Raw genomic sequence first — 21,033 nt, 5'->3', positions numbered from 1 at the left:
AATTTATCGGTTGCATTTGCTCTAATGCAACCGATAAATTTATTAGTTGCTTTTTTTGAAATAATTGTTATAAAATTTTTATAGTGTAATCCGGCCGGGATTATACTATAAAGTTTTATAAAAGAACTTTTATGAAAGTTGAAAAATTCAACCAATAGGCGCATCGGTTGCATTCAAGAAAATGCAACCGGTGCACACACACACACACATTTTGTATTCAAAAAATTCAACCAATAAGATAATATTGGTTGAATTTTTCACGTTTTATCAAAGAGCTTTTACAAAACTTTTATAGTGTAATCCCGGCCTAAGGCTGGTATTACACTATAAAACTTGAAAAATGTAACCAATGAACACATCTGTTACATTCGAGAGAACTTAACTGATCGGCCTGTCGGTTGCATTTTTCAAATTTTATAAACTAACTTTTATAAAACTTTTATACTGTAATCCCGGCCTAAGACAGAATTGTGATGTGAATATTTCTAAGCACAGACATTTTGAACGTTCCCACCCCTCCCCTTTTTTTCTACTTGCAAATTCTTTGATATCTCCTGAATTTTTTGTTTTTTTTGGAACATCGAATGTTTTGAATGTTTTTGGATTTGATTTTTCGAACATTGGATGTTTTTGGAATTTTTCTTTCATATTTTTCCGGAAAGACGGATTTTTTTTTCAAAATCTTTTGAAAATATTTGAAGACATTTTCTCCCATCGACTACTTGTGAGGATCGGAATTAAGACATCTTTATTCCCATATTCTATGTGGCTCTAGACTAAACCACCAAAGAATACCTCTAGGCTGCATATGGGCACTGAATCAGGGGTGAAAGAGAAAAACAGTTACAAAAATTGCGAAAAAATAGTTTTTATGCACGAATTTCAACCTAAAGATGCGGGCGAAACACCCGCATCTTCAGTGCTCGTGTGAAAGGGTATGCGGACCCGCTTCCGCACCCGCATCCGCGTCCGCATCCGCTCCGTGTGAAAGGGGCCTAAAGGATCAATCCTTGTATTCTTTCTTCATAAAACACCACAAATTTAACCGGAAAGGTGCCGTAAAAAAATCTTGGCCGAGAAACCAGCCAAACGTCCAGACAACCCCGAATCTAGAATGCGGGGAGGGGGGGAGAGGCCCCGTCTAGGCATAGGCATATTCAGATTGAAGGGCGTTGCTGGGGCGATCTCCCCCCCTTCCTGTTGAGTGAAAAAAAAAATTGTATCTTCGGCATAAGCGGGAGGGGCGGAGGTGGAAAATCCTCCCCCTCCCGTTCACTATTGATCCACTCCCTCTCCGTTCGAAGAGCCTGTACCCGCCCGCTTATGGGTTGGGGGGATGGCGATGGGGGCGATCGCCCCTTCCCGTCCGGTAAAAGAAAAAAGTACTATTATTGGCACAGGCGCCAGGGTGGAAGTGAACATTCGCCCCTCCGTTCACTATACACACCCTCGATGATTCACGCCCCCCTCCCGTCCGAGGAGTCTGCATGCGCTTATGTGTCTGGGAGGGATATGGGAAAACTTGTATTTTTCACATGATATACGTGAGCCTAGCCTAAAAATTTCAAGCGCCCCCCCCCCCCAAGCTGAAAGTTCAATCCCAGCTGATGTTCAAAATGAAATATAAATAAGCAGCCTATTTTTTTTTCTTTTTTTTCCATCCCGTTTTACAGCCCATAACACTTTGCGGCCTCTTGTGACCGCACCCGCAGACCCTTCTGCGGCCCGGCTCTGCTTACACTATATTTTGATTTTGCCTCATTTACACAGTAGTATGAAAATAATTTCTTCGTGACATGTATATCACAAAGGCAGGGGCGTCTCAATTGTAGATGGGGGGGGGCAATGTTCTCCCACCCCCCTACTGTCTCCGGAAATTTCTGATCGGCAATCACCACAATTAAACGCAGCTTCTCTCTTCTGCGTACGCGCTTGAGTCCCGTATATACGGGACGACCAGCAACTTTCAGCACCCCCCCCCCCCCACTTTCAATGTTTTCTTCATGTCGACACCTCTGGATTGGAACCCTTAATTCTGCTTGGCGAAAACCTCTGGGCCGATGACATTACCGAAAGTGACGGAGGGGTCATCAGGCATCTCTTCAACACGGTGCTCCCCTGAAGTTCCTAGAGTGCTCGATACTCTTATTCGATTTCGTGTTCGCGAGCACTTGATCAACGTTCCGATGAGAACGGCACCTTGTAAAAATTGCGCTAAAGGATTGGAATCATCCCGATTTCATGCATTCGTATGTTAAACTCTTGCCGCAGTAAGGGTGCTCTTTCCTTTGATGACGGGTGCAGGCAGTGCTCGCGACTAGAAAAATAAATTGAAGACCTCTGGGTTAGTTCATGAACATTCAGGTGTCGAAGAGGTCGGTGACCTTGGGCAAAGACCACGGGACTGGGAGGTAAATGAGGAAAATATTGAATGGCTTCACAGACGAACTGATGGATCTCCATTGCGTGCAAAAGCTTATGGACGGGTTCTCGTCTGAAGAGAGAAATCAGGAGTGGGAAGGGGAGGGGGGGGGAGTTCTCTTCTCTCTTCAAATGAGAGCCGAGGAAATTTTTTTTGTAGAAAAGAACATCCCAAGCCGAGTGGCGTGGTGATAAGACGCTGGTTCGAACCTCACCGTCGCCACAGTGTGGTGGTCGGCTGAAGTTGGTTTCCTGTTTCCTGTGGTTCCCAACTTCGAGACGCAAACGCGAGCCGATCTCCCCATTAAAAAGTCTCGCCACAGAAAGCAAGAGGCCTACAACGATAAATTATTCAATCATTACACTTCACTCATAGTTAGAAAAGCTGGTGGCAGATGGCAGCACTACACACACACACACACACAAGAAGCATTACACAGAAACAAACTTCACGTCAGGTTTTCACTACACGCACGTTCCAACATGTACCAATTCGTTAGAGATTCCGCAAAGGAACATGAATGAGGTGCATGTGTGCTAAGACGCTCGTCTACTACCGTGAAGGTTGCTGTCACGGTCCTGGGTTCGAGCCCGAGGGAGGAAATAGATAAGATGTCTTCCCTAACGAACTTGAGGCGACCACCAATAGACAGCGCCTTCATTTCCCAACCCATCTCATTAACGGCAGTAAATTGCAATATAGCGATATGGCCAGAGTTGGTGTTTGGTGTGAAGTAGGCCCAAGTAAAGCTGTAGCTATGTGCGAATTCATCCAAAAATGCAATTTCTTATTTCTGCGAAATCCTCGAAAGGAATCGCCATTGCATTTCCAAATTCGCACCGAAAACATTGGTAAGCCTGCAGGTTACCATTTGTGGTTCATACTCTTTGAGAGTCGAAAAATTCAAGGACGATTGGGGATTGGATTTTGGGTTATTTTTTGGGCAAGGAGGTCAAAATGCGCCAAAACAAATGATAAGATGAAACTTATTCTTGTCACGTCCAGAAAGTAAAACTATGCATCAAGGACTATTCAAGCACTTTTCCAGGAAAAATTTCAAAATTCAAGGACATTCATATCCGCAGTTGTTACAAAAACCGCGATTTTTTTTTTGCAAAAATGAAATTGGATTTTTTTTTCAATTTTATATTCAACATTTCATCATTTTTAATTTTGAAATGCTAATTTTTTAGAGATATTTAATTTTTAAAAACAATTTCTCATTTCAACTTGTAGACAATGTCAAGTTGTAAAGGTTTTGCGTTTAAAAAAAAAAAAAAAAGCCATTGCGGTTTAGTATGCAAATGACATTTAAGCAGAAATCATTTTATGTTTGAAACAGTATCGAACTTTGCCTTTGGTGCAAAAAATAAATTAGAAACCACGTAGTCATATCTAGAGCAGGCATCCTCAACCCGTCGCTCGCGAGCACCATGGTACTCCTTGAAGCACCCGGAGTGCCCAGCGCTCGTGTCCGACTTGGTGCTCGCGAGCACTTGATCAATGCCTCAATCAAGCACTTCGTACAAGTTGCATCAAAACGTTGAAATCACCCTCAGACGTGCCAACTTTTGGAATCCAGAAATCCGGCGATTGCCCCGGCACTCATAGACTCGATCAGGAGCTCGGTCGATTGCGTCGAAAATGGGAGTGTTTCGACTTGCAATGTATTCCCCCCCAACAGGTCGATTGCGCCCAGTCTGATTTTAATCCTTGTGGGTGACTGGAGGAGCGGGGAAGTTACCAACTGCTGATTGGAGGTGTCACTGTCTATTATAGGCATGATTAGTGCATATAAGCACAACGTAGTTTTTGCCACAAAAAAAAAAGAAAGGTAGATAAAGTTATTACCACTGAGATTTTTCACAATTCTGTGGTGTTTGGCAAGAGCGTATCTCCAAAAAACGTTTTTTTGATCTAAAAGAAAGTCTTGCGAATTATAACTAATTAGAAGTGAGATAAATGCGCAAATACGCGCGTACATCTAAACAACATGCTGATGTATGATATTTGTATTTGAGTGTATGCTTTATTTTTGATTTTTAAATCGCAATCGTTCATATCTCAAAAATGTGATTTTGGAGTTATCACGTTCTGACCAAACACCACAGAATTATCATCTTTATAATCCCCACTGAGGCCATATTCTTGAATTTTTCGGTACCATGCTTGGGTCAGATGGAACCGACAACCAGTGATGATAGAGTGGGCCATATTACAATAGGAGTATGAGGAATTGCCGTCCAAATAAAAAATTATCTGGCCTAACAATGATTTAGATAAAGAGGGTTTACCTGCAAGTGTTCCCTTTCGTGGATGCTATCAGTGATTATGGATATACGAACTCTTAAAAGATTTATATTTAGATTATATAGCTTGAAGTTTTATACAGTCAAACCTCGTTAATGAGTCACTCTTGGGACAGCAAATATATGACTTAGTAAGCGGAGTGACTCGTTAAACGGAATAAGCCATAGCTGTGCCAATTCCTGCTCGAGGACAATTGGGACTTCCAAAAAGTGACCTGGTAAGCGGAGTGACTTGTTAACCGGGTGACGCACTAACGAGGTTTGATTGTATTTTCTTTCTGAAGACATATTTAATCGGAGGAAACAATTTAAAAAACTTCAAAATAAAAATCTGCTGACGAAAAAACTTGTGGCTGTTAATGGGGTACAATAACGGTTATACAGGAATTTCGGCAATCCAGGTCATGCCCCTGATAAATGATTGCCGATAAACGCTACGTAAACAGTTAAGTCTTCGCCAGTTGCTTAAATGCGGCTACCAAGACTTTTTTTTTTTTACGGCTGCTCGATGGAAATCACCAGTTGTCCTCTATGGGCGTTTCCCCTAACGACGATGGCAGTCATTGACGTCACGACAACGTAAAAGCTCGCGTAAAATCTAATTTTCTCCTAAAATCCAAAGAAATTTTAACAAATCCGGAGAGCAGGAGAGGAAGGATGAAAAATCCGGAGAGTTGGCAGGTCTGCACCCTGATTCCGTGCGCATTCGTATGGTCAAACTTGCCGTAAGGGTACCTTTCTTTTGGTGATGGGTAATGGCAGTGCTCGCTACTAGAAAAAAGTTGAAGACCTCTGATCTAGTAACTATATGAAGTGTGTTTCTTGGAACAATCTCGTATTTCCATGTAATTTTGGCCATCTCAAATTTTTCATGAAAATGTCCCATTATTTTTCAATAAATTTCAACAAAACCTATTGAAATTTTTATTTTTTTTTACTGAAATTAAGTATTAAAATTATTTTCCCACTCCTATGAATTAATTATATTATGATTTTTTTTAATATTGTCATGTTAATGTTCCCCCCCCCCCCCATCGAATCCATTTAAATATACAATTCAATGGTGATTATTTTCTGCATTTCGTGTTTTTTTTGGCAAATTTTAGCAATAATTGGCAACTTTGCTCACCTTTGTTATCATTTTTGGTGACAATTGGCGATTTCCCCGTATTTTTTTTATCAAGGAAATATGGTCAGCCCACAGATATGCAACTGACGTTCATTAATTCGATAATTTAAAATATGTTCGTTCCGCCAGTGTTTATTTACACGCATAGAAATACCTCAGGTATGCGTGACCATATGTCCTGTTTTGAACATTGTCACTCTACACATTTTTGGCCCAGTGGAATATGGTTTAGAGTGGGATTGAGTTGAAGGGGACAAAAATTGAAGGAAGAAATTGACACAAAACTTTTTTTTTTCAAGCACTTGAACACTCAAGAATCATCTTTTTCAAGGACTGTACGAACCCTAGTTACACAATGAGTCCTAAAAATATTCCCGTCTCTGGCAATTAATTTACTAATAGGTTAAATTTACAAAATTATTGTGTATTGTATGTTTGTTTTTATGGTGTTATCGCATTAGTAACTGAATTAATTATCGTATTGTATTATTGATGAAATGCTGTTTTTATTCGTCATTTTTATGCGAATGAATAATCGTGGAACGAATCATCCGAGTTAAAATTACTTCCTACGGGGATGTTTGATTCGTTATACGAGTGATTCGGATAACGAGCACGTTCACGGAACGAATTATGCTCGTTAACCGAAGTTTTTCTTCGTTCCGCTGTATCTATTGGTGGGCTTTGATCATATTTGTGTGCGCAGGCGCAGTACGGTTGTTTACCTTTTTTTCGGCCCCCCCCCCCTCCGTTTTTTTTTTTCACATCCCCTCTCCTTTTAAGATGGGTTTTCCCAGAAGCAGGTTTTTGGGATCATTTCGCGGACTGGATCATTTCGCGTCGACAGAAACGTGTAACTTAAGCCGGATTTTCGTAGGAGCAGGCTTTCTGTGACGCGCGCGCAACGTGAAACGCCCAGCGCGACACGCCATCCACTCGCCAATAAGAAAAGCAGCATGATTGTTTTCCTACAGAGAGCGATACGGCTCACGACAGCGCTTTAAGTCGGGCGTGACTGGCGGAGTCAAGTGCGCCGTGCGCCGCGCATTTCGCTGATCTCACTTTCGTTGTTTTTTGTTTCCGTTCCCTTCAAACCGGAGTAGCTGATGCGCCATGCTAGGAAAACACTAACGCGTAGGGTGATTATGTAACCCGTTTCTGCCGACGCGAAATGATTCCGTTCGGTTCACGCGGCGCAAATGCCCATTCCTAGGAAAACCCGGCTTTAATCACGCTTTGCGTTTTCCTAGCGTAGCGCATCAGCTCAGGCAACACCAGCTATATAGCAGATTAAGCCGGGTTTTCTTAGGAATAGGTTTTTTGCGCAGCGTGAACCGAATTAGACCATTTCGCGCCGGCAGAAACGTGTTACATAATTACGCTACGCGTTTGTGTTTTCCTAGCGTGGCGCATCAGATCAGAGGACGGCTATATTATAGTACATGGCCCTGGCATCAGCTACTCTGTCGTCTGCATGCTCCGGTTTGAAGGGCAGGGGAAGAAAACACACGAGAGAGAGAAGTGAAGAACAGCAGCAAAACGCGAGGCGCACGACGCATTTGACTCCTCCACAAGCAGTCGGGCAATCACGCCCGACGTTAAGCTCTGTCGTGAGCCGTATTGCGCTCTGTAGGAGAACAGTCATATTGCTTTTCTTGTTGGTGAGTAGACGGCGTGTCACGCTGGACGATTCACGTGGCACGGAATATGGTACCGGCTTTATACCATATATCTACAGTTGTACTATAGCCGGTGTTGGCTCAGGGCGGATACATCGTATATGGGCCCTGCCACATCAAGCTATTCTGTTGTCTCACGGTTCAAAGGGAAGGAGAAAGAAAACACAAATGAAGAGAAGATCGGCAAACGCGCGGCGCAAGACGCATTCGACTCCTCCAGAAGCAGTCGGCCAATCGCGCCGAATGCCGCGAGGCGTATTGCGCTCTGCAGGAAAGCAGTCATGCCGCTTTTTTTTCCTTATTGGTGAGTGGGCGGCGTATCGCTCTGGGCGATTCACGTTGCACGCGGCGTTAAAAATCGACTCCTAGGAAAAATCCGGCTTTCGGTCGGTCTCTCTCTCCCTTCCCTTCCCGCGTAAACATGGAAGCTTAAATTTGATGATTGCGCTTCACGGATTGTGAGGGTATATATAAGTATTAATCGATTGATATAATATATTATTTATTCATTCACAACAACGAACACCACCACCGATTATTCTAAATTATTTCTTCCACTAATTCTAATTTTCATTTATTCTTAATTATATTCTTTTGATTCTACTTTTATTTTCTGAAGTTTTTTTCCCCTCCCCTCCCCCTTCGTCAGCAAAACTCTGATCCCCTCCCCCCCTTGTCAGCAAAATTTCGTCAGCACTGCCCTACCTTCTAACGCATATTGGTGGGATCAGAAACGTTTTTTTCCCAATTTATTCTAATTTTATTAACTGCTAATTCTTCCAGTATTTCTAAATTTTTTTTTCTTTCATTGATTCTAATTTTATTAATTCTTAATTGTTTGTTTGATTCTAATTGTTATTAATTCTTAATTGTTTGTTTGATTCTAATTGTTATTAATTCTTAATTGTTTGTTTGATTCTAATTGTTATTAATTCTTAATTGTTTGTTTGATTCTAATTGCTATTAATTCTTTCATTATTCCTTTGATTGATTAAAATATTTATTAATTCCTTTCCATTGGTTCCAATTACCATTTATTTTAATTTTTTTCCCACTGATTCTAATTTTTATCGATTTTAATTCTTGATTCTTTCATTATTTCCAAATTATTTCTTTCATTGATTCTAACTTTTAGATGATAATTAGAACCAATTGAACGGAATTAATAAAAATTAGAATCAGTCAAAGGAATAATGAAAGAATTGATAAAAATTAGAATGAATAAAAGAAATAATTTAGAATTAATGAAAGAATCAAGAATTAAAATGGATAAAATAATAATTTAGAAAATAATAAAAATTAAGAATCAGTGGAAGAAATCCACCGATTAACTATTAATTATTAATCATTGATTCCAATTCAATCAACTTTTACTAATTCTTTCATTTTTTTTCAATGATTCTATTTTTTATTAATTCTAAATTTTTTTTCTCTTTCATTGATTCTAATTTTTTTTTCATTTATTCTAATTTTATTGATTCTTGATGTTTTTATCATTTCGAAATTATTTTCCTCCATTGATTTTAATTGTTATTAATTCCAAATTGTTTCTCTTTCACTGATTCTAATTTTTCTACATTAGTTTTCAATTTATTCTAATTTTGCCAATTCCTTCATTTATTCTAATTTTTCCAATTCCTTCATTTATTCTAATTTTTCCAATTCCTTCATTTATTCTAATTTTTCCAATTCCTTCATTTATTCTAATTTTGCCAATTCCTTCATTTATTCTAATTTTGCCAATTCCTTCATTTATTCTAATTTTGCCAATTCCTTCATTTATTCTAATTTTTCCAATTCCTTCATTATTTCTAGATCACTTCTTTCATAGATATAGAAAGATCTTTTTTTCTTCATAGATTTCTAATTCTTGCAATCGAAATAAATTTTTTTAGCAGTTCTAATTTAGAAAAAAAATTCTTTCATCGATTATGATTTAATTAATTCTTTTTCGTTATATCTAAATTACCTCTTTCATCAATTCTGAATTTTTATCAAATTTGAATTATTTCCTACATTATTTTTGAATTACAATTAATTTTGAATTTAAATAGATCTCTGATTTTTTTCCATGAAATCCTGTTAAAAAAAACAAAAGCACCCGACTTTAACCGGCCAAATTAAGATTTTGATTTTCAAATTTTTTTTCCCCGTTATTTCCTGTCTTTATCCTTTAGTTTAGAGACTATATCAACCATAAAATTCACGAAAAAAAAAAATTCTTGCATGTGTTCTGGACTTGCCCATGTCCATAGAAACAACATTAAAATCAAAACAAAAGAAGTTAAATTTTATTCTTCCTTAAAAAAAAAGCGATTTCAAAAAAATTAAATTTATGGTATAAGGGGGCCGTTCAAGTATTACGTCAGCAAATTTTGAACCATTTTTGACCCCCTCTCCCCCCCCCCGTCAGCACTGCCCTACCTCCTAACGCATATTGGTGGGATCAGAAACGTACGCGGGGGGGGGGCATAGGGGGCTCGTGCGCCTCTCCCCCACAGAAGGGAAATTTTTTCTTTTTTTTTAATGTAAATATGTAACACTTAAAAAAATTAAATTTTTCGAAAGAAAATACCTTTATATGTTGTTATAACCGATCTCTGTTAATTTCAATGCTATTTGAAGGGTAACAACTCAAAATTTCTCTTTAAGGAATTCATCGCAAACCCACTCTTTGAACCACATATGGTAAACCTTTGACCCGTGGACCAAATGTGGCCCTGAAGGTTACCTGATGCGGCTTGCCCCCCCTCAAACCCAATTTTGCAAAAAATTAACTAAGCGGCGCATTTACAGATCGCTTAAATGACCCGTGGCACAGTTCCAGAGCATTTAAGTGGCCCGGGGCACATTTTCAGATCACTGTGACACGTGGCACAGTTTTAGAGCACTTTCAAGCGGCCCCCAGTGCGGTTCTACATCACTCAGGTTACCCGCGGAACATTCCCAGATTACTTGAGTGATGCGTTGCACAGTTCCAGAGCACTTCGGGGCCCCCGGGACAAGTGATTTTTATGAGGCCCTACTTTGTCAAAAAATACTTACTTACATTTATAAATGCTTATTCTTGAGAATTTAACCTTTGAGAGGCTTCCTTTCCCCCCCCCCCGCCCTCTTCTCGTGAAGTGCCCGGGTGTGGCCCATGCGTTGAGACGGCACTGCGACAGAGCGAATTTTCGTTTCTGGTTGCGGCCCTGCGCCAGGCCACCATATTGCATCCTCCCCGCGTGCGGCGTTTAGCCTGAAAAATAACGTCATGGGCGTTTCTCTCTCTCTCAGTTGAGAGAAGCCCATCGAAAATGCATCGGTGCTCTCAACAAAGCCGTAGCCCCCGAGGGCCTCCTCCTCCTCCTCCCCTTTCAGGGTGCAGCTGCTTCCTCAACCGATTCCCCACTCCCCGTCCACCGAAACAACATCCTGTTCTGCAAGCAGTGAGTCAGGTTTGCTTTTTTACCCCCGCCCCCATTAGGTCCTCTCTCCCAGGCATAATAGCCCCTCACGCAGGAGGACGGGGGCTCAGAGAGAGAGACGAGCCTCGGGGCTTAGTATGACCTTTTTCTTTTCGCGCATACGATAAACTTCAAGGGGAAATCAGCAGGGGGAAGGGGGGGGGCCAGCAGAGGGATGGGGGGGGGGCTCTCGACGGTGGCAGCCCTAGAATTTGCGAAAACACCCCCAGTCGCCATGTCCTTCCGCGAGGCGCCTAAAATGGCGAAGTGTATATTTTTGTTTGCGTTTTGTCACTGCCGTAATTGAAGGAGTTACAGTGAAACCTCCATATAACGATACTTTGCGGGCCTAGAAAAAAAAAAAGCCATCGTAGGAGGATTATCGTTTTATCGAGAGGCGGCAGTTTAACATTAAAGTATAGGCATTTATTTCCAAACAAGATGGAGAACCATCGTTGTAGAGAGATTTATCGTTATATCGAGAATCGTTGCAGCTAGGGTTCGCTGTACTTGTCTGTAAAAATCTGAAAACAGACAACGTTCCCCCCCTCCCCCCCCCCCGAATTACGAACTTTTACAACAGGCAATCTTCAACACGGTGCTCCTTGAAGCACCCTGAGTGCTTGTGTCAGATTTCGTGCTCGCGAGCACTTGATCGACGTCGCAAGTAAACGCCTTGTACGAATTGCATTGAAGGATTGGAAACCATCCTGATTTCGTGCATTGGTTTGTCAAACTTGCCGTAAGGGTGCTCTTCTTTTGATGATGGGTACATTCAGTGCTCGCGACTAGAAAAAGGTTGAAGACCTCTGTTTTACAACAACGAACCAAAATCTGGTGTTCTTGGTTTTAGTTACATTTTAGCAAGAGCCTGGCTCTTTTGTTTCCAATCCCATATATAAACGGAAGCATAACGCCAAAATTTGAGGCGATTTCGAGTTACGAACGATGACCAGAACAAATCCTGTTCGTAAGCTAGGCTCGACTCACTAACAGGCTAAGTTAAAATTTTGGGAATGTTATAAAACCTTCAGGCCCGTGATACACGCTAATAATAATCTCATTGGTTGCATATGCTCGAAAGTGACATGCTTTCGTGCTACTTAGTGGTGTGTGTATCCAAAGGCGAAGAAAACTTTGGGGGAGGGGCGGCTGAAAGTTGCTGGTCGTCCCGTATACGGGACTCAAGAGCGTACGCAGGAGAGGGAGGGTGCATTGCATTGCTTTTTCAAAACTTATTGGGGGGGGGGGGGCTTTCAGTCCCCTTACAAAATTTATTGGGTGGCTCAAATGGCCTCAGCCCACAGGTAGGTATCGCTGGCATTGTAGGCACTCTGCCATTATAACCACATCACGCATTTTCGACACCGAATTGGCGCATTTTGTTAAGCACCAAGTTAGACCCCGATTTAACAAATTCCTGGAGAAATGGTGATGCCCTGACCACATCCGAAATGGTTAACACGCATTCATGACAAACGGGGTTTTGAACCCCAGATAGAAAAGACCATGGCCCCCACAAGGGGTGGGCTGACAAGGCTCCAGCCCTGGGGCCCGGTGTTATTTTAATCATTTTTTTTTTGTTTTTTCACGCTATACATTCATCATAAAGGGGCCCCCGTGAAAGTCTGGTCGGGGGGGGCCCGTAAAAGATCCCAGCCTAGGGGCCCTGCTTCAGGATGTGGGGGCCACGGAAAAAGACTGATCACGCTGCCCATATATCTTGCTGCAGAAAATATGGTCAGCCAGACATGGCCATTTTAAGAGCATCACGGGCCCCCGGGCCACGTGGTTTTTCTGAGGCCCTACCTGGTAAGTTCTAGAAAATTTCAACCGCATCTCATTTTTGTGAGGCCCCCCCCCCCTTCTTCTCTTGAGGCCCCCGGGCCGTACCCATGCGTTAAGACGGTACTGCAGCCAGATCTTAATGCACTGTGATATATGCAGGACAGGGCTCGACAAATCGCGAAAAAAAAAATTTTAGTCGCCATGGTGATCTGGCTCCTGGGATCTGTCCAGCCCTACCCTAGGCTGACCATTTTTCCTTGAAGGAGAATACAGGATCATGGGATCACGAAAACGGGAAGTCACCAAAAGCGATACAAATGGTGTACCAAAGTAGCCAGTTATAAATGAAATCACTCTGGTAAACCGCTAATTGAAGAAAGCAAAATACAGTTGATTCCCGTTTTAACGAATACCGTTATAGCGAAAACAATCACGTCTCAACGAAAAATTTCCTAATCCCCAGATACGTTTATGTAGGAACAATGTAAAAATATGGAATTCGTTTATAACGAAATTTCGTTATTACGAAGTGATAAGTGAACTCCGGTCTCTTGGAGTTCGTTGTAACGGGATTCGACCGTACTTCTTCCAGATCAGTGAGGATTGAAATATATTTCAAGAAAAATCGTTAAAGCTGGACAAATATGCGAGATGAGTATCCAGATCCGCCATTTTGGCGCCCCCTCCTATAATTTTGAAGAGAAAGCAGTAAACCCGGCTCCCAGGGCAACAGATCCCCTTCCCTAGTTGCTGTTAGGTGAATATTTATAATTATAGTCACAATTATCATAATACGATTAATAAGTTGGGGGAAATAATTCAAACCCTTGATGTCCACAAATAACAAAAATTCAAGTTTGGGCTTCGTTCAAAAATACGGGACATTCTTGCAAAAAGAAAAAAAGTCAGAACGGCCAATGTTCCGGAAGATGTGGGCCACAAAGTCACCATTGCCCCTCCATTCCTGTTCAAAGATGGGGACGATGAGTCCGCTCATCATTAAAGTCGCCTTCCCTGCTCTTCAGCAGCATAAGACGAAAAGAAAAACGGGACACATTTATGTCCCGTATTTTCTTTCGACGAACCTTCCTTGAGAATTTTCATTCCTTATTTAAACCAAGACCGCAAACATAAATAATAATCACAGGTGTTTTTTTTTAAATCGACATTTGAATAAGGCTGACCATATTTCGTCGAGGGGGGGAAATGCGGGGTCTTAAATACGGGACACCGCTGACTGTGTCCCCAAAAAAAAAATCTTGCTAAAGAAGAGCTAAGTTGCCAATTATCCCCCCAAAACCGGTTTAAAATTAGCAATGGGCGGAGAAATGAAGCACCATCAGAAATCGCAGCGGATTGGAAAAGCATTTCACTCTATCCTTTTATCTCAAACCGAGCACAACTCCGGTCTATCGTCACGGGCAATTTACTACCGATTGAGTTGTGCCGGAAGTGTAAAGTGAGTGTGTGCAATTCACTCACACTTTCAGTGAGTCATTGTGTGAATGAAGTGTTTGCATATTTGTGTCGCTGTCTAAGCTTGTTGCTCTCCGTGCCGAGACTTCTTAACTGAGGGATTGAAGCAGGGGCGGATCTAGAGATCTCTGTATGGAGAGAGAGAGAGGGAGGGAGGGGGCGATTGTTTTTTACAAACTAAGGATAGGTTGACCATACATCCCGCACTGTCCAGTATTTTCCGGGACAGTCACGGTGTCCCGACTTTTTTGAAAAAAAAATGTCCCGTTTTTAGTGGAAGTTGAATTTGTTATTTAATCAAAAGCATGCCGAATGAGAAAGAATACGGCCGAGCGAGTTCCGGAAATGTAGGAAAAACTTTTTTTAGGCCGTTTTTGTCGGGAAAAAATATTCTTGGCTTATGACAAATTTGGCTGGCGCCAAAATACCTCTACGATTTGTCAAGCCCTACTACTCATAGGTGCCGGAACCTAGGGGCTGAGAACATTTGACTCTCTCCCCCAATAACTTCAGGAAAAAACAAACAATGCAATGCACCAACCCTCTCTTACGTACTTGCTTGAGCCCCGTATATACGGGACGACCAGCAACTCTTTCAGCCCCTCTGCTACCGCTGATAACTGAGATGAATACTCATTTAGTCATAAATTATCGCAATATAATTTGTAAGTTGTTAAAATACAGACGAATCGCGTTATAACGAACTCCAGGAGACCGGAGAAATCACTTCGTTATAGCGAAATTTCGTTATAAAGGAATTCCGGGTACTTGAATTGTCCTTATGTAAACTTATCTGGGGGATTACAAAAGTGTTCGTTTAAACGAGATTTTCGCTATAACGGGATTCGACTGTAATTCTAATTCTTGATTTCGGTGAGTGAAGCTCCACGGGAAAAACGGGCCATTTCAAAAACCATGGCGACTCAAAAAACTCACGAGAAAATTATAACTTACAGTCGATCACGCTTATAACGTTTTCCCGCTTAGTACAACTTATAGTCGTGGTCGCACCTCTAATTCTCATCAAGAATCCCCGTTGAAAACGTTTTCCCACTTACGTTATTTTATGAACTTTTTTTTCGTAGCCTATCGGGGCAATTTTACTAAAGCTAAAAATTGGCATTCCCATGCTTCGAGAGATTTTATTGGCGATGTGTGTGTACCATATTTGAGATCCTATTATTGCGGTGAATCAGTGGTTCCCAAAGTGTGGATCGAATCCCGGAGGTACGCGTAATGAACTGTGGGGGTGGGGGGCGAGAGATTTTCTTCAAAATGGCAACGTCCAAATGAGTTATTTATTTTGCAACGTAAATGAAAATACGCCAAAACAAAAAATGCCTCAGCCAGAGGCACCGACATGAAAGGGGGGGGGGGGAAACCTGAAAGTTGGGGTCGTCCCATATATACGGGACTCAAGCAGGACGGAGAGGATTCATTGCATTGTTTTTTCAGAAATTATTGGGGGAAAGGTGGGCGGCTCAAACGCAGGGCCGCAACTGGGGGGAGGGGAGCAGGCGGGTCTCGTGCCCCGGGCGCTAGACCCGCGGGGTGCAAATTCCATTCTGAAACCGCTCCTTCAACATTACAGGGGGGGGGGGGAGTAAAAATACGCGCTTGCCCCGGGTGACCAAGCATCCATTTTCCGCCCTGCTCAAATGGTCTCAGCTCCTCGGTTCGGGCGCCTACGGCCTCAGCTGCTCATCGTTTAACAAGTATGGTATAGCGTAATTTCATCAAAGTCTACACGTGAAATACAGTCGATCCCGCTTATAATGTTTACCCGCTTAGCAAGACATTTTCTCGTGGTGAAAACTCTATTATAACTAATTCTTATAAGTTTTTTCTGTTTGAAGCGTTTTCTCGCTTACAACGTTTGTTCATGGCAGTCTTTTTTTTTTTTCCAAATACGTTATAAGCGGGATCCACTTTAATCAATGGATCATGTGTAAGGGGGTCGCCAATAAAATTCTTAAGGGGCATGGGCGGAAATTCGGGGGGAGGGGACAGGGCCGCAACTAGATGCTTGGTCACCCGGGGCAATCGCGCATTTCGACGCCCCCATGTAATGTTGGTGTTTCGGAATGAAATTTGCGTACCCCTCGGGTCCAGCGCCCGGGGCAGGAGAGCCGCCTGCTCCCCCTCTAGTTGCGGCCCTGGGAGAGGGGCACTACCTCCAGTCAGGGGCGTAGCCAGAAATTTCGTTCGTGGGGAGGGGACCAAAGTGATAGAACAATAGATTTGACAATCTTTTTTCGGTCATTTTCTCACATTTCGGGGGGAGGGGGGACCAGACCCCTCCCAAGTCCCCACCCCCCTCGCTACGCCCTTGCCACCAGCGTCAAAGGCGGTCATCATCGCTGTCCCCCGTCAAGACTTACAAGTCTAACACCGCCTATGAAGGGGGGCGGGGGAGCTGCGCTTCTCAAAAAGTTTCAAATCTCAATTTTTTACCCCCCCACTGGTTCCCAAAAGATACTGAAAATCACTAACAGTCGCCAAAAATGATGCCAAATGTAAGCAAAGTTGCCATTTATAACTGAAATCGTCTTAAAAAAAAAAAATCAACAACGGAATAACAACGTCCCGGTAAATACCGGTCATATGGTCAACGTAATTTCTGGTGAAAATATGAAATAAAGAGAGAGAAAAGACTCACCCGTGGGTGAAGTTTCTTTCGGGAAGGCATATTGGTCTCGATTCGGACGGCAACGGAACACGTCACAAATATCCAAAATGTCACTGGAAAACACGGCAATCTACGATCTTTCCAACACAAGATAGACTGAGGACACACGAAAACACCGCAAACAACAGGACACAAGAGATCCACTCACTAATCATCGGCGTGGCAAGTTGCAAACTGAGAGCCCACGCTAACAAAGAGATTTCCCACTATCTCAACAACAGGAGACGGGGCGAGAGCGGGGGGGGGGCGGGCGGGAAAGAGGTCGTCGTCTCTCTTCCCTCTTTCGCCCTTTATTATCAATCCGGCATACGCGAGCGCCATCTGTCGGGGAAATAAACAGTTAATATAGGCGCAAACTGAGCCGCGTACGACGCTCGCGAGATGACTTTGCGCGATCGCGATGTCGGCAACACGCCGCGACGCGTGAAGATGAGATGCACGTATACAGTCAAATCTCTGTAAGTCGAACGTGCAGCAGCCAACAAAAAGTTATCGTTAGTTCGAATTATCGAATATTTCGATTCCAGAGTGGGAAAGAGACACATTTACAGTCGAATCCCGTTATAACGAACGCCGAGAGACCGGCGGAATCACATCGTTATAACGAAATTTCGTTATACAGGAATTCCGGGTTTCCTAGCATTGTTCCTATGTAAACTTATTTTGGGGATTAGGATAGTATTTTCTTTTTAAAACTTGATTTTCGCTATAACGGTATTCGTTAAAACGAGAGTCGACTGTATTAAAATAACAGCGCTATTATCGCATTAGTAAAACCATGGCTCCCCGCATCCTGGAGCGGGGCCCCGGTTAGACTTTTCACGGGCCCCTTCTGTAGTTAATTAATAGGCGTGAAAAAGCAAAAAATGATGAGAACTGTTCCGGGCCCCATGGCTAGAGCCCTGTCAACCTCCCCTTTGTGGGAGCTATGAGTAAAACACGTTATAGGCAGGGCCGTCATAAGAGCATCATGGGGCCCCCGGGCCAAGTGGTTTTTTTGAGCCCTGTCAACCTCCCCTTTGTGGGAGCTATGAGTAAAACACGTTATAGGCAGGGCCGTCTTAAGAGCATCATGGGCCCCCGCGCCAAGTGGTTTTTCTGAGGCCCTACCTGTTAAATTCTAGTAAATTTTAATAAGATCTGATTTCTATGAGGCGCCTGCACTCTTGAGACTACCGGGCCGTGCCCAGGTAGCCCCATGCGTTAAGACGGCACTGGTTATAGGGATCATTCAAGTGTTACGTCAGCATCGGGGGAATTTCCGATTTGTTGACTTTTAATGACAGGGGGGGGGGGGTTTGGATGATGCTCACGTCATCAACCACCCTTTATGAAGGTATGAAATATTCTCAATGACATCTTACTCGGTGCGCCAAAAACGGATAAAACCTTTCACTAGTTCTTGGGCACATGAACTAAAATTCCCCCTATTGATAAGTCCCCTACAGAGCCACTTTAGTGATCTCTAAATGTTTCGCGGATCCTTCAAGTGCTCAGGAAATGTTTCTGGGACGCTTTAGTGCTCTGGAACTGTGCAACGCATCACTCAAGTAATCTGGGGATGTTCCGCGGGTAACTTGAGTGATGTAGAACCGCACTGGGGGGCCGCTTAAGTGCTCTAAAACTGTACCACGTGTCACTCAAGGGATCTCTAAATGTGCCACGGATCGTTTAAGTGTTCTGGAACTGTGTCGCGGGTTACTTAGGTGATCTTTGAATGCGAAAGTGATCTTTGAGGCCTACTTCTTCGGTGATCTGAAAATGTGCCACGGGCCATTTGAATGCTCTGGAATTGTGCCACGAGTCATTTTAGCGATTTGTAAAAATGTGCCGCTTAGTTCATTTTTTTTTACAAAATTAGGTTTGAGTGGGGGGGGGGGGGGGGTAAGCCACATCAGATAACCTTCAGGACCACATTTGGTCCGCGGGTCAAGGGTTTACTATATATGGCTTAAAGGGTGACTCGAAATGGATTTCTTAAAAAGAAATTTTGAGTTCTTACCTTTCAAATACCATTGAAATTGACAGAAAAATTGATTACGATAACATATAAACGAATTTTCATATGAAGGAGGTGCACGCGCACCCTGTTCCCCCCCCCCTCCCGCGTACGTTTCTGACCCCACCAATGGGGGCAGTGCTGACGGGGGAGGGAGGGGAAGGGGGTCAGAGTTTTGCTGACTTCTGCTGACAAGGGGGGGGGGGGAGGGGGGTCAAAATGGCTCAAACTTTGCTGACGTAATACTTGAACGGCCCCATGCCACTGAAGATGAAGAAATTCGAAAACACAAATTTAATTTCTTTGCTAAATGCTAAATTCTACCTACACAGTCTGAATGCTATTTTTTTTAATTTCTTTAATTCCCAAAAACTTCGACTTAAAGGAAGAAAACGTCGATCCAATGGAAAATTTTAACACTGAACTACGGAAAAAGTTCTGGGGCAAAGTGAAAACTTCAACTTAAACAGACATTCGAGCCTATAGGAGTTCGAGTTATCGCGAATTGCTTGTATATTGCTACACAGTTCATTTAGTGTGAACTCTGAAATAACTCCTGGGTCACAGGGCCGTCATTTCAACTTTTTCCGGGGGGGGGGGGGGCAAAGCACATGTACGCAATGTATGCATATGTATATTTGTGTGTATATATGTATACCATTTTTAGTGTGTTTTCAAAAGCCGGGGGGGGGGGGGGCAACGGGCCTGCTTGGTCACGGCAAGTAGATAGGGTCGTCTTAAGAGCATCATGGGCCCCAGGGCCAAATGATTTTTCTGATCCCTACGTTGTGAATTCTCGGAAATTCCAACCATATTTCATTTTTCTGAGGCCTCCGGGCCGTGCCCGGTTGGATCCATGCGGTAAGGCGGCACTGCAAGTAGGTACCGGAACCTAGGGACTGAGGCTGTTTGAGCCCTCCCCACCAATAAATTTTGTGAGGGGAGGGCTGAGCCCTAATAAATGAATACACAATGCACGTAGGCTACTTTAAAAGTTCATCAGAGCTGGGCAAATGCCCGAAATGGGCAAAAAACCGTCGATCAACACAAGGGCGTAGCGAGGGTGGGGGGGACTTGGGGGTCTGGTCCCCCCCCCCCCGAAATGTGAGAAAATGACCGAAAAAAGATGGCCAAATCCATTGTTCTGTCACTTTGGTTCCCCCCCCCCAAAATGAAAGTGGTTTCCCCCCCCCCCCCGAACGAAATTTCTGGCTATGCCCCTGGGTCAACAATGGTTCCTGGGCCCCAACAGTCACTTTCAAAATGTTTACTTTGGTTACCGTGGTTCCCCAAGCAATGCGTTTCAGACATGCACATGCCTTTGTAATGGTTTGCCACTTTTCCGATCCTCCCAGTAATTGAAGGAAACCCGGGGAGAGCGCCGGGTATATTACAGCTAGATATTAATAAAAATTCCGAAAGTTCAATGATATTAGAAAACATATGAAAATTCGTAATTGGTGACAACATTCGAAATTTAGAAAAATCACAGAATTAATAAAACATTTCGAAATTAATGAAAAATGATTAATTGAATGGACGACAAACAATTAACACGGAAATAACGAAAAGAGTGTGATCCCGTAATCAATGAAAAATAATCCCATATAACAAATGTGTATATATACTGTATATATATATATATATATATATACAATTTTTAGTGTATTTTCCAAAGCCGGGGGGGCAATGCCCCCCCCCCAAATGACGGGCCTGTGTAGGCCCGTTGCTTTCTGTGGCGAGACAGTCCGATAGCATTACAGAACAACAAAACAACAAAATAGAATTGATATTAAATCTATTCTTTCACACTGTTGTTGTTACGTTTGTTAATTTATTAGTTGATTAAATTATGGTGATTAAATAATTGTAACTAACAATAGTTAATTTCAGGTGCAAATTATGTATTCGAATTGAAGTGCACTATATATTTCCCGAACATAGATATGAATGGAAGATATGTCAGCTCCATCTAACGACTGTTTCTTTTTGAAAATTGCTCAAAAACACACTGGCCAAACACGAAGAAACGCGCACGTGAGACCTGAGGAAACCGCGGCTCAACAGCAGTGTCGCGTGACCAACAAAGCGTC

General features: G+C 42.7%; 1 protein-coding gene across 1 annotated transcript in view; it reads right to left on the bottom strand.

The window, feature by feature from the left end:
* Positions 1-17,164, bottom strand: part of LOC149068299 (uncharacterized) — a 29,810-nt gene extending 12,646 nt beyond the window's left edge. Inside the window, exon 1 of the mRNA XM_089251725.1 lies at positions 16,912-17,164. The gene's annotated coding sequence lies outside the window, so the exon portion shown is untranslated. The remainder of the gene's footprint in view (positions 1-16,911) is intronic.
* Positions 17,165-21,033: the final 3,869 nt, after the last annotated feature.

The sequence above is a fragment of the Pholcus phalangioides genome, unplaced genomic scaffold, assembly GCF_987345545.1.
Source record: "Pholcus phalangioides strain wild (caught in Gottingen) unplaced genomic scaffold, Ppha-v1.0 ptg000027l_1, whole genome shotgun sequence".
Classification (NCBI taxonomy): domain Eukaryota; kingdom Metazoa; phylum Arthropoda; class Arachnida; order Araneae; family Pholcidae; genus Pholcus; species Pholcus phalangioides.
The sequence above is the reverse complement of the archived record's forward strand: the minus strand, read 5'-3'. Positions and strand labels throughout refer to the sequence as shown.